Genomic DNA, 4735 nt, shown 5'->3' with positions numbered 1-4735 from the left:
CTAAACAAAAATACAACCAGCCTAATCCTAAAGCGCGTGCCAAACACAGTGGTGTGAAGACCTCTGTGATGAGTGAGTCCAGGGCTGGGGGAAGAAAGGCCCACGCATCACAGAAAGCTCTAAGGAACAGCGCTGCCTGGTGATCTGTGTTACCTGTGAAAGGGACACACCGAAGGTAAATGGCCACAGGCAGCCTGAGCTCCCGTCACACGTCTGGCTTTCCCTCCGTTAGAGGCAGACAGTAAAGCACAGAGGGGCAGCCAGGAGGAACTGCAGAAATGCTTTGGTTGAAATCTGAAGGGCAAGAGAGGACTTTATAAAGCGACTGCACATTTGTTTTACTGAGATATAATTGACATATACTATTATATTAGTTTTAGGTGTGCAACATAGTGATTTGATATATGCATATATTGTGAAATGATCACTGTAAGTTTAGTTAGCTTTCATCATCTCACATCTTTTCTTTTTTAAAATATATTTTATTTATTTTTTACAGAGAGGAAGAGAGAAGGATAGAGAATTAGAAACATCAATGAGAGAGAATCATTCATCAGCTGCCTCCTGCACACCCCCTATTGGGGATGCACTTGCAACCAAGGTACATGCCCTTGACCGGAATCGAACCCGGGACCTTTCAGTCCACAGACTGATGCTCTATCCACTGAACCAAACCAGTTTCGGCTCATCTCACATCATTTTATTCACAGATTGAATCACTGGTAAGTTTGTCATTAGTGTACATTGTGTCTGATCTGTTGAAATGCACTTCTGGAAACATATGAAACATTAGGGAAAACTGCTTCCACAGTGGAAATATTGTTGCAAGTTAGAAAAACCACTTTCTGAAGAAAGAAAAATGCTGGGCGGAGAAGCAGGGAGTGTGCCTCTTGGGACCCTGTGCAGAGTGGGCATGGGGATGTGGCCAGGGACCAGATCCCAGACCTCAGGGACTCTGCCAGGTAGGCCTGGGCTCACTGCACACACACAGCCAGAGACAAGCCCTGGAGAGATGTCAGCTCCCGGTACTCCCCACCATCGCCCACCACCCAGGGAGTGAGGCTGGGCGCCTGCACCACGCCCCACAGCGCTGTTTCGGAGTGAGCTGGGACTGAGGAACCAGAGGACTCACTGGAGTGAGGACTGATGAAGGAGAGCCCTGGATGGCCCACACTTAAAATCATAAAAGAGATTTTTTTTCTTTTTAATGAAAAATCTGAGCTAAAAAGAAGCATACTGACATGAGACTTGGGCACAACTACACACATTTCTCATTTCCTGGACATGTACACTTTGTTGGGTTGGTTACTCACAGTGGTTGGGTTGTGGGTTCAGGCAATCACTGGGGACTTGGTCAATCACAGTTGTTGTTTTTTAAAGAATGTCTATAGCATCTTTATTATTTTTTGGGGGGAGGCAATCACAGTTTTGAGAGTTAAAACAAATAAAGAAGATTGTATATGCATGCCTCTAAGTGGCTCAAAGCGAAAGGAGAAAGCAGGGTCTGCGTGTCAGCTGGCAAATGGACTGGAAAAAACCTGTTCCCTCACGTGCTAACTAAAGGGGAGGACTGTGTATATCAAATTTCCTGTGCCTTTGTCCTCTTATTTCCACCCACCCCTGCCTTGCCCTGGCCTCCAAAACAAAAGTAAGCTAAGCTAAGCCTAACTAAACCAAACAAACGAATAGAAAAGTGACGATGGTGGCTAGCTTATAGATAAGAGTTGTAAAAAAAAAGTCAAACTAGATTTTGAAGTCTGCCCTGCTTAAGCTACTTGCAAGTAGTTAAATCACACGTCTGGCTTCCCCTCCAGTTGGGTTGCCCTGGTTTTAGGATACCCCAGGTGTCTTTAATTATCTGAGGGCTATTGTGAAATTCTAAAAATAAAATCACTTTAAGTTCTGCAATTTAAAATAAACTCACACCTTATATTCTCTAAAGCACACAATTTTAGTGGGGAAAGTGATTGTGAAATTCAGCCCAACAGATGCCACAGAAACCAAAATACCACTTTGTGTGTTTTAAAAATATGCTTTATTGATATTTTACAAAGAGGAAGGGAGAGGGATAGATTTAGAAACATTAATGAGAGAGAAACATCGACCAGCTGCCTCCTGCACACCCCCTACTAAGGATGTGACCACATGTGACATTCACATGTACTATATATAATTGTTCTGAATACAATTTCCAACCCATAGATGAAAATAATTTGGCAAATTAATAATTTTCACAGTCATCTACTCATCTCAGTAGATAACCATCATATAAATTCATATCCACTCCTGGAATTTGACATAGTTTATTTGTATTTTGGGGAGTTGGAGCTACTAGTAAAGCTGCATTAAGTATATCAACACTCACTGAATCCAGAGAATACTGTCATATTATTTTATATTTTACTCTGAAGGAATAAAATAAAAAATTTTAGAATAGAAAAACATATGTAAGAAAAATCTTTATTTCCTTTGTAAATTGACCAATTCTGGCTGTATGCTTTTAACTTATTTCAATATTTTTACAATGTATAGTTAGATCTGCATAAAAATTTTATCATTCCCCAGAACATAATATACATTACAGAAAACTACTGTCCCACCGACAATTACAAAATGAAAAATCTAGAAACTAGAGTCTAGTTCATTTTCTGCAATAGTCATAAAAAGCAAATGTTTGTTTTCACTTAGGAAATAGGATGAGCATTATGCTAAATGAAATAAGCCAGTTAGAGAAAGATAAATACCACATGATCTCACTCATTTATGGAATATAATGAACAACATAAACTGATGAACAAAAACAGATCCATAGATAGAAAAGCAGCGATCAGACTGTCAAACCTCAGAGGGAAGGTAGGGGAAGGTGGGGCAAGGGGGAGAGATCAACTGAAGGACTTGTATGCGTGCATATAAACCCAACCAATGCACACAGACAACAGGGGGGTGAGGGCATGAGTGGAGGAGGCGGGTGGTTTGGGAGTTAATGGGATGATGAGGACACATATGTAATACCTCAATCAATAAAGAAATTAAAGATTGAAAAATAAAGAAAAATAGGATACATTTTAAAAAATGAAATTAGACTTCTGATCAAGATGAGGCTGTAGATAAAAGCAGTACTTGCCTCCTCTCACAACCACATCAAAATTACAAGTAAACACGCTCTGCCATCACCTCAGGGACCTCGAGTGGTTTGCCAAGCAGCGACAACAGACTCCAGTAGCCAGGAGCCGGCACCTTCAACCCCAGACGATGTCCGGCAAAAGCTCCATGATTCTGGCCTACAGTGGTGGCCTGAACACTCCTTCATTCTTATGTGGCCAAGGAACAAGGCCATGATGTCACTGCCTACCTGGCCAACATCAGCCAGAAGGAAGACTTGGAGGAAACTAGGAAGAAGGTGCTGAAGCTTGGGCCCAAAAGGTGTCCATTGAGGACGTCAGCAAGGCGTTTGTGGAGGAATTCATCTGGCTCTCCATCCAGTCTACTGTGCTGTATGAGGACCATTACCTCCTGGGCACCTCTCTGGCCAGGCCCTGTGTCACCTGCAAACAAGTAGAAGTTGTCCAGCAAGAGGGAGCCAAGTAGGTGTCCCACGGCGCCACGGAAAAGGGCAACGACCAGGTCTGGTTTGAGCTCACCTGCTACTCACTGACCTACCCAGATTAAGGTCTTTGGAGGATGCCTGAGTTCTACAACTGCTTCCAGGGCTGCAGCAACCTGATGGAGAACACCAAGCAATATGGAATTCACATCCCGGTCACCCCAAAAAACCCGTGGAGCATCACATCAGTTACGAGGCCAGAACCCTGGAGAACCCCAACAATCAAGCCCTTCAGGCCTCTATCCAAAGACTCAGGACGGCTAAAGGACCCAACACCCCTGATGTCCTTGAGATTGAGTTCAAGAAAGGGTCCCCGCAAAGGTGACCAATGTCAAGGTTGGCACCACCCACCGCTCTCATGATTCCCTGAGACCCTGGGAGCTCTTCATGTACCCAAGAGAAGTTGGGGCAAGCATGGCTGGGCCGCGTAGACTTCGTGGAGAACTGCTTCATCTGGATGAAGTCCCTGGGTATCTACGAGACCCCAGTGGGGACGGTCCTTTACCACGCTCATTTAGACATCAAGGCCTTCATCACGGGTTGGAAAGTGTGTGAAATCAAGCAAGGTCTGGGCTTGAAATTCGCCGAGCTGGTGTGCCCAGGTCTCTGGCACAGCTCCAAGTGTGAATTTGTCCGTCACTGCATCGCCAGTCTCAGTAGAAGGGAAAGTTCTGGTGTCTGTTCGAGGGCCAGGTGTACATCCTCTGCCGGGAGTCCGCACTGTTCCTCTACAACGAGGAGCTGGTGAGCATGAACGTGCAGGGCCAATACCAGCCGATCAATGCCACCGGTTTTATCAGCATTAGCTCCCTGAGGCTGAAGGAATACCATTGCCTCTAGAGCAAGGTCATTGGAAAATAGACTAGCTGACAACGAGGAGCTGGGCCTTCTCACTTTGTCCATTTCCCAAGTACAGGCTCTGATTGTCCTGATAATTTGTAGTTGTGACTTGTTCTCTGGATGGGGCTGGCAGCTCAGTGGGGGTGCCAGACTCCAGCTTTGTTCCCTGGTCCCCTGTAGCCTACAAAAGTGGTCAGTGAAGGGAGATGACAATTAAAAAAAACAAGATACACAAAAAATATTACAACTAAATTACAGAATAATCATCATTCAAAAGCACCTGAAATCTAG

At 44.3% G+C, this 4735-nt stretch overlaps 1 pseudogene across 1 annotated transcript; it reads left to right on the top strand.

Annotated features, from left to right (window-relative positions):
• Window positions 1-3252: 3252 nt before the first annotated feature.
• Window positions 3253-4448, top strand: LOC311631630 (argininosuccinate synthase-like; annotated as a pseudogene). The gene has a single exon. The product of its transcript is annotated as an argininosuccinate synthase-like (transcript).
• Window positions 4449-4735: the final 287 nt, after the last annotated feature.

This window comes from Pipistrellus hanaki, assembly GCF_964339955.1.
Source record: "Pipistrellus hanaki genome assembly, chromosome: 1".
In the NCBI taxonomy this organism is placed as follows: domain Eukaryota; kingdom Metazoa; phylum Chordata; class Mammalia; order Chiroptera; family Vespertilionidae; genus Pipistrellus; species Pipistrellus hanaki.
This window is presented reverse-complemented; position numbering and strand designations above follow the sequence as displayed.